Genomic DNA, 9,909 nt, shown 5'->3' with positions numbered 1-9,909 from the left:
ATGGCTGATCCCCCATAACGATAGCATGAAGACCAATTGCGTGACCCGCAGTTCGTCTTGCTCCTCAAATAATTTTCGGGTTAACATGAAAACGTCTCTCGAGTTTATCTCTCTAATGTTGTTTTCCCCATCTTTCATTTTATCAGCTTAGTTCCTTTATTATGCCCCAATTACTCATCTATTGAGCGGTAGTTAAACTGAACCCAAATTTAAAAAAAGTTCCTTTTGCTAAGCAAGCTACAGTCTTGATAAAGTCAGATATATTGTTTGTTAACACATTTCTCAACAATGAACAGTCAGTTTTATCAAGCTAACATATCCTAACACAACGAGTGAGAGTATTAACTGGTCTAATTATTTTATTAGACCAGTATATATTATTAGATTATACTGGTATAATTATATAATTATATATATATATATATATATATATATATATATATATATATATATATATATATATATATATATATATATATATATATATATATATATATATATATATATATATATATATATACATGTATTTATATATATATACATGTATTTATGAGTGTGTGTACATGTGTATACAACATTAATAATTTTGCAACTAGCGTCAAACATTGTTATTTGCTCAGTTCCTGAACCGATTATGTGCCTCTGTAATCCTTTACACCACCGCCCACGGGATGGGTATGGGGTGCATAATAAAGAAAGAAATAGAAGAAATTGAAATTGCATAATACGGTTATTGACATTCAATAATAGTAAGATAAAGCAATGAGGACCAAATGGGAGACCATTGATCAGATGAATATCACAGACTCAAGGGTAGCCTTCTCTTCTTGTATATAAATGAAAAAAATAAATTCGTTTGTTTAATTCTAATGCTTGTAGGCGAGAACAGTTGTGAACGCCAGCTAGCGCACAAGTATATGAGCGCCCAAAATACTTGTACACAAAAGACATGTGCAGACAGGCGTGTGGCTTCTGACTTCTTTTTTATTGATTAATATTAAATATTAGGCGCTTACCTATAATAGTTATCATTTTATACAAGTATAACTCTCACATAATAAATATAAAAGGAGTTTATCCAAAAACTGACAGAAGTGTTGTGTTTTGTGCGTTGTAACGTGTTTGTGGGCATTCGGGTGTGTTGTATTTACGCTGGCGGGCAGCGTCCTTACTAACTCCAGATTATGTCTATTACATCACTAAACTTCATTTAATAACTATATGCCTGTTAAATAGAAGATTTTAATTGTTAATAGAATTATATTGTCGTTTTAATATGGAACACGTACACATATGCGAAACGTCGAAAGCTGGTGTCCGAAGTGGTAAAAATATTAGTGTGCGATGTTGTCAATATACGGAGTGTCTTGTATCCGATGAGAGGGTAAACAACCGCCACCATTTTAGCAGCATCCGCCGGTGATGTCCAGTACGAGCATTAAGGGAAAACCTTGACACAAACTGCACCTATCATATAGAAGAAGCACCACCATTGACCGCCAAGTGCTCACATCAAGTCTAACTCTAAGAAACAACACTCAATCCTTGACGCTTCTCCCAACATCCGGGGGAGAAAACCTTCCTCACAAACTGCACCTGTCATAAAGAAGATGAAGACTCACCAGTGTCCACAGTGTCCAAAGGTATTCACCCGTCCTGGAGATGTGAAACGTCACATGTTAGTGCATTCAGGTGATAAACCTCATGAGTGTCCAGAGTGTGGGAAGAGATTCAGTCTGCGTGGAAATATGAAGACTCACATGTTAGTGCATTCAGATGATAAACCTCATGAATGTCCAGAGTGTGGGAAGAGATTCAGTCAGCATGGACATAAGAAGACTCACAGGATGGTACATGCGGATGAGAGACCTTTTCAATGTGCTGAGTGTGGCAAAAAATTTAGAGTACGTGGAACTATAACAAGGCACATGTTAGTGCATTCAGGTGACAAGCCTCATGAATGTCCAGAGTGTAGGAAGAAGTTCAGTCGTCTTGGAAGTATGAAGGGGTCCATAGAATTACCCCAATCATCCCAAATCAGGCCAAAACTACCCAAAACGTATTAGCATTACGTAAGTAATGAAGAAATATGGTATATTTACTTACTATAATGTTGGTGCTACACGTAGAACATGATCAAACCTATTTTTTTCTCTGAAATAATCTAATTTCATAACGAAATGAGACGTAAATATGTGAGAGGTGACGCCATAGGAAGTCGACGGTCCAAGCGACAATTGTGTGGAGCGACTTATCCAAGATATATGGTCGCCTGGAGAGTGTTTGCTGCCATAACAGCCTCCTGTACACAGTGATCCAGTCGTCGTATTTCATGGCTCAAATTGTCGCAAATTTAATTGGTAATATTAACAAGTAGAATGTGTATTTATAATAATATTTTTCATAAACAGCCACAAAATATTTAATATTTATTAAAAAAAAGTGTCTGGAAGTTAAATCAATTCCACATGACAATAAATTTGTATAGATACTAGCGTTATTCGTTGGTATGCGTTCGCTATTTAAACTACTCCAGTCCTTTTCGTTCATAGAACACCGAACCCTACACGCTCTCTGATATATTGCTTAATTAACAAATATTCACAAATAAAGATTATATTTATATATGTTATCAGAAAGGCAGATATAAAATAGTTTGTGTTAATGCATCACAGAGATTATACCTTATTAGAGAGGAAAAATATTCATATTTTAAACAAGGCTTCTTGGCCGACGCTCTCCCTTTCGATGGGAACTATGACCTTTTGAAAATCAATGTTAATTGAATCTATATATTATAAAAAACGAAGTTTTTTATGTCATCAGAAAGACATATAAGCTGCATGTTAATACTTTGGTATAAATATAACTGAAGTGAAAGTGAAGATATATGCCTTTTTATAGTTACTTGATGGCTCGCTCAGGGAGTGTGAAGGCCTGCACACAAGCCAATCAATTTTATAATTAATGTACATATATGCAAAGTAACGTCAAAGGTTTTTATTTCAGAATGAAGACAGATGTAAGAGGAATAATAAGAGGAAATGAAGATGAAGAAATGATAAAAAGAATGGCAATAGTGGATAGTAGTAACACACTTAAGAATTATTCAGTAATAAATACAAACTCGTCCTTCACCTATGATAAAGGAAAGTCAACTTGGAAGGATTCAATTTACATGAGATTAAGATTAGGATACAAATATATCTGGCATTACGGAGTTGATGTCAGTGAAAAAGATAAGGAGTGTAAATTATGTAGTATGCCGCACGCCCACACCTTAGAACATTATGTATTATAGTGTCAACTTATTGATAACTATAGAAATAAGGAAATAAGTAATGTACCACATCAAATTGTTTGTATGTGTGATAATGGTATGATAGACAGTATACTTAGGAGCTACAAAAATTTTGCCCCAAGAGTGTAACAATTGTATGCTGTACTTACTATATTAACCTGCAATGTTAAATGGGATTCTTGTAATGTTAATTGTCTATTTGTACTTACTGAATTTGTGCGCCCCTTGAGGGACTTGAAGTAGAGGGGGTAGAAATAGCCTAAGTTACTCTATCCCTTTGAGATGTATTTTTTTCTTGTCTCAATAAACATACTTGAACTTGAACTATAAATATTTTTGGCTTCCTGACCATAAAGTTACCGCCGCAGTCGAGGGTAAGAGACCGGATGTACCCCATATACAAGCCGCACTAGCTATTAGTTCATAAAAGCTGACAACTTACCCAGATAAACATTACTTCCTAATTATATATATATGCAAATAATACAATTAAAATGTTTAAAACATGATTATATATATGTATCATGTGGACAGTTTTTAATGTAATTTTTTCTCCTGATATTCGGGTTCTTTATTATGCTTCATCTTGAGGCAAAGCCCAATACCTTACGCCATATTGATGCTCTGTCCACAGATCATTCTCTCTCTCTCTCTCTCTCTCAAATCATATACATTGATGGTTTCCTACACCGCCACACGGGTGCAGCTGCAAGTGCAGTTGCCTCTACCCATCAGACAGAACTATTTGCCTTGCTTGTTACACTAAAATGTGTACAAGTGTGTGTATCTATGTATGTATTAACACGATATACTGAACGGGGTGAGAATAGCTTGAGCTACCTCATCCATTTGTGTGTATTTTACCTCAATAAACTTATTTCAGTTTCAATTTCAATTCAAGTCTCCAAACTTGATGCATTAATTGTAAGTGATTTTCTACCATCCTGCATTAATTGTAAGTGATTTCTATCATGCTTAATTGCGCGCAACTCTTTAAGACACAATTGTAACATAACCGTGTCTGAAGCTAGACAGAAAACACAACATTATTAGTGATGGTAACATAAGCCATTTCATGTGAATTCCATCTTCGTTGACCTCCGAAACTTGAGGAATGGTCCAGAAAATAGCTACTAAAGTTTAAGTCAAGTGTGAAGATACTTTAGTTGATACTTAGATACTTCCAATAAGTGTAAACATAAGTGCTGACGATGCTACCTTCCTCTATTCAGACCCCAACCCAAACGCACTATATAATAATGAAAATAATAGATTTAAAAAGTCCACTCATGGATGTAAACTAACAAACTCACATCAAACATAAAAAAGACCAACTACTATTTTTGTTCGAAAGTAAATCCTGAAACCAAATTCAACTTCAGATACACAATGTTAACATTAGCAATAATGATTATGGAAAGTTCCTTGACCTATACATAGACAAGAGACTGAACTTCAGCATCCACATACAACACATATGTGGGTGTATACACACACACACACACACACACACACACACACACACACACACACACACACACACACACACACGCGCGCGCGCGCACACGCACACACACACGCACACACACACACACACACGCACGCACACACACACGCACACACACACACACACACACACACACACACACACACACACACACACACCAGGAAGACATTTACAGAGAGTAGGGAATTAATTAGGTATCTGGTAGCTAGTTAAGTGGTTTGGGATTTATATCTTGAGGTACTGTATACAATGTTCACAACATAGCAATGTATAATCATTTCATTGTATACAACACATTTTGGTGAAATCCCACGGTATTCCTAGACCAGAATCATAAACATCTCTGACTTCCCACAGCAAGGCGCCGGGCACCGCGGGCTCCAGGCATGATGATTTATGTTTATTTCTCAGAGCAGTAAACAGCCTGCGGCAAAGCTACCCATATGTGTAGAGCTCAGTACTACAGATGAAGAACAACAACGTAAACATTTTTGTTTACGTTGATTAAAATTATCCCTCGGTGTGAGGGATACAGGCAGGATCCCATTTATATTATGTGGAGCGGCAATCTCAAGGAAGGGGATAAATCATGGACACCTAACCATTTTGTTCCATTAATGTCCTTGCCTCCACTGGGTCACATATCCATAAACAGTACCCAGTTACTAAGCACTATTACATCCACACCTCTAAGTTTGTGTCAATCACCATTATCTGTACCCCCTATGTATACATCAACTCCAGTCGGAAAGGATTTTACTACTTTTGTGTCCAAAATACAGTATGACTTTAAGGAGACACACACTTTGTTAAAAAAACCTCAATTGTCAACTGATAACGATAGCGAAAGCTCTGGCAAGCTTCGCAATGGAAAATTTTTAGCTGTAGAAGAAGTCTATTGGCATTTGCGAGAGAACAAGGTGTTTAAAAGTGTCCCAAATGGGCCTAAAGAAGATACATTTTATGTGGTTGACAATTCACATAATCTTACTAAGGGCGCCAAAACACGGTCGACCTTTCCAGACGACTGTGGAGTGTGGAACAGTGCCAGAGTGTAACGGGGGGTGGGGGGAAATAGCTCTATCTTGTCCATTATTCCACCCCCCAGTTAACTAACGAGGCCGGGGGAAACAGCTCTCTCTAGTCCGTTATCCCGTCCCCAGTTAGCTAACTATTCTAGAGCACCCTCCAGAGATCCTAAGGCAACCTCTCTCGTTCAACACCTTGTAACCTAGGTATTCGACTACCTAGGTGCTAAGACTACAAGGCGCCGTCACTTGATCAGTTACCCGAAACTCTAGAGAGAACTCTAGAATACAGAATCATTGCCACAAACGTATAAGAGGAAAAAAAACGAAAGGAAAGAAATGAATAGTGAAGTAATTAGTGAGGGTTTGGGGTAAGAGGTAGGGAGGTGGGAGGAGGGAGGTGGGTCATTAGCTGAAAGTGAGAGTTTAGAGAGGGGTGGAGGGAGAGGAATAGATAGGTAGTAGTAGAAGAGTAGATAGTAGAAGTAGAAGAGTAGATAGTAGAAGACGAAATGCTGCCACCATCCATTCATGATCATTACATACAAGACAAGGAATGGAACTTGCCTGTATCACAAAATTCTCAAAAGATGTTATCATGAGTTCATTATTAGTATGTTCCCTCTGTACCATGTACTCCTTAAAATCAGGGAACCAATAATCCCCGAGGCTTTCTCACCTCAACTCTAAGCTCTAGGGAACAAAGTTAAACACAATTTAAATAATAAATTCATAATTATATTTCCCATGAAGTATCATAATTTAGCAATTCAATTAAAATGTTCCAGTTTAATATGCAAAGTGAGTCATCATCCAAGAATTCGAGAACCCTACAACTTGACTGCCCCTGATCATCACACAACATATGTAAACACGACCAAGTCACCTAAATGTTCACTCACCGAGGACTGAGTCTAAGTTGAATAGAGAGGGGGGGGGGGGGTTTGTAGTTGACGGAGACTCCCGCCCTGCCGGCCGACAGCCTCCCGTCTGCTCTGCTCTCCTGACTGCCGTTCTGTCTGTTCTGTCTGTTAATGCTCTATGCTCGATAGTTCTCCGAGTATTTATTGGGGAACCTAGTAGCTAACTCCGCCCACAAATAGATAGCCTCCGGCACTACCAAGCCACTCCTTAAACGTCGGCATGTTTGAAGGCTACCCGGCTCCAATTATACGCTTAGCGGAAGCAAGGTGAAATTATCATGATCTGACCTCAGGTCACTTGGGGTCATTAACGGTTAGAGGTGTGAGATCTCAGGCAGACAACTGGCGCCTCTCAGATCCTTGTCTGTGACTCGTGTACTCTATATATATTTTAAATAAACTAACCCAAACACTTTTACAGTGTTACATCTCCCCTTCTCCCCGAAAATAAAGTTTTTGCAACACTGCTAAAGCAAGCTAGCTGTGTGCGACAACTTTATTAACGAAAAGAATACATCCTAGCTAAACAAATATACATCATCCTACTCTAAAAAATTAAATATATAGACAGACGTCCATTGTCTCTGGCTGGGCGACGTCACTGCTTGGTCTTGTAGATAATCCTGTACCACATTTCTTCAACACAACTGCCTCCGTCGCTTCTCCGTCGTTAACGCACAACAACACTTGGTCAACCCGAAAGCCGTTACTACTTGAACTGCGCACAGGACCGTGGAATTCGGTTGTCCCAGCTGATCTGTAATTGGCCCTACGTCAGTCACCATGAGAGACGTATATTGGGGTTCTTCACAGCTATAGGGACTACAAGTTTCGAGACCTTCATATAGTTGCCAACAGTAGAAATCCCATCCTACTCTTCTTCCTCCCTGTTGCTCCAGCACGCCTCCTTCAGAGAGCTACTTCTGACAGCCACATCAAGTCTGCATGACACAGGAAGAATCACTCAACAGAGCTACCTGCTTGCAGGAGGGGCGACCAGTTAAGGCAAACGATCCTGTCTTGCAATTACGCTCCATGCAATGATGCTGATACCAGCAAGGGACACGAGGCATCGTGTCTCACTCAGCTTGTCTTATCTTCTTCTTCTTCTTTCTTCTTTCTTCTCTCTTCTTCTCTCTTCCTTCTTCTCTCTTCTTTCTTCTCTCTTCTTTCTTCTCTCTTCCTCCTCCCATGGGTCTTTGACAAGCGACCTGGGGTCCATTGGGGTCCGTCCGTCCTGGGGTCCATCCTGGGTAGACCGATGTTGGTGGGACAGACTGGAGTCGTTGTTGCTCCTCTTCCATCTTTACTGGGTCGTCTGGGGTCGTCTGCAGAACGACCTGGGGTCCACTGGGGGTCCGTAAGTCTTGGGGTCCACTGGGGTCCGACCGTCCTGGGGTCCACTGGGGTCCGACCGTCCTGGGGTCCACTGGGTAGACCAATGTTGACCGACCGAGAGGGCTGCATCTTGGGGTCCCCTGGGGTGGTGGTGGTGGTGGAGCCATGACCTCCAGGTAGTGGGCTGGTCGTGGTGGTGGTGATAAACGCCCCTGAGTGTGGTACACAGCAGCCGTCTCCCTCTTTTGTATGTGCGTCTCTCCTCTCTTCTGGCTCCCACCTGTGGGTGAACAGAAAGGCAACAATACCCGTGTTCCATCTTGTTGTGTGACCCTGTAGTTTGTATAGGGTTCACACAGTCCAATTATAAGCTCTCCTCCTGGCAACAACTACACTTAAATTTTAATAATCCAATTAACTCTGAATGATATTGACTTGGTGGAACATAAAACAGTAACAGAGTAAAGTTAGAGAAGAGAGAATAAGGTCATCACTACTTTTAACTTGTCATACAAAAAAAAATCAACACTAATAGACAAAACACTAGCCTAACTTAACTGTACCGTTCCTAATCTTAAGTACATAATTAAACGTTACTCCCACCCTTAACCTACAGCCACCTACGTGACCCAGAGTGTCTCCCTAGCATCTCCGCCGGTCAACAACTCCAAACTGTTGCCACCCCCTGTGACCAGACTATCTAACGTCGAGCGTCCCCAACGTGAAGTCTACTGACATACTAAGCCTCCCCCTAGCATGCTGTACAATACCAGTACACCTCGGGTTATTGCGTTCAAATGGAGTAAAACAGTCGATCGCAATAATCTGAGCAGAACCACTACTTAAAAACTACTTAAAAACTACACCTGCCACTCCCCACTGACCTGGAGACCAGCGGTGGCTGGGTGTCCCCGTGGGACATGCGAGGTCACCTGTCACACTCAGCTGACCTGCACTACCAACACCGCTAAGTTCCAAAATCACCAAAATCTTATCACTAACATAAAACACTACACACGCAAGTTCTGGTGAACATTCCCTGAACACCACAAAACTCACAAAATCACTAAACACAACACTAGAGAATCACAATCTCCTAACCTGAAAAAGAAACTCGCTAAATCGCGAAAGTAAAACACCTGTCAAGATCTCCCTGATAGCGCCTGAGCGGCAAAAAGACACGTGGGACTGAACAATGTTAAAAGAACACCAACTACCTACAACATTGTTCAACACCGCTGCCATCATTGTAACGGGGGGTGGGGGGAAATAGCTCTATCTTGTCCATTATTCCACCCCCCAGTTAACTAACGAGGCCGGGGGAAACAGCTCTCTCTAGTCCGTTATCCCGTCCCCAGTTAGCTAACTATTCTAGAGCACCCTCCAGAGATCCTAAGGCAACCTCTCTCGTTCAACACCTTGTAACCTAGGTATTCGACTACCTAGGTGCTAAGACTACAAGGCGCCGTCACTTGATCAGTTACCCGAAACTCTAGAGAGAACTCTAGAATACAGAATCATTGCCACAAACGTATAAGAGGAAAAAAAACGAAAGGAAAGAAATGAATAGTGAAGTAATTAGTGAGGGTTTGGGGTAAGAGGTAGGGAGGTGGGAGGAGGGAGGTGGGTCATTAGCTGAAAGTGAGAGTTTAGAGAGGGGTGGAGGGAGAGGAATAGATAGGTAGTAGTAGAAGAGTAGATAGTAGAAGTAGAAGAGTAGATAGTAGAAGACGAAATGCTGCCACCATCCATTCATGATCATTACATACAAGACAAGGAATGGAACTTGCCTGTATCACAAAATTCTCAAAA

The 9,909-nt window shown here is 40.4% G+C and overlaps 1 long non-coding RNA gene across 2 annotated transcripts; it reads left to right on the top strand.

Annotated features, from left to right (window-relative positions):
• Positions 1-1,402: 1,402 nt before the first annotated feature.
• Positions 1,403-3,632, top strand: LOC138371265 (uncharacterized). Of its 2 annotated transcripts, none has more exons than XR_011230373.1 (2): positions 1,403-2,072; positions 3,010-3,632. It is a non-coding gene; the product is annotated as an uncharacterized lncRNA (long non-coding RNA). The 2 variants fall into 2 exon arrangements; XR_011230372.1 differs by lacking the exon at positions 1,403-2,072 and adding an exon at positions 2,080-2,360.
• The last annotated feature ends 6,277 nt before the right edge of the window (positions 3,633-9,909 follow it).

The sequence above is a fragment of the Procambarus clarkii genome, chromosome 35 (genome assembly GCF_040958095.1).
Source record: "Procambarus clarkii isolate CNS0578487 chromosome 35, FALCON_Pclarkii_2.0, whole genome shotgun sequence".
Lineage (NCBI taxonomy): Eukaryota > Metazoa > Arthropoda > Malacostraca > Decapoda > Cambaridae > Procambarus > Procambarus clarkii.
This window is presented reverse-complemented; position numbering and strand designations above follow the sequence as displayed.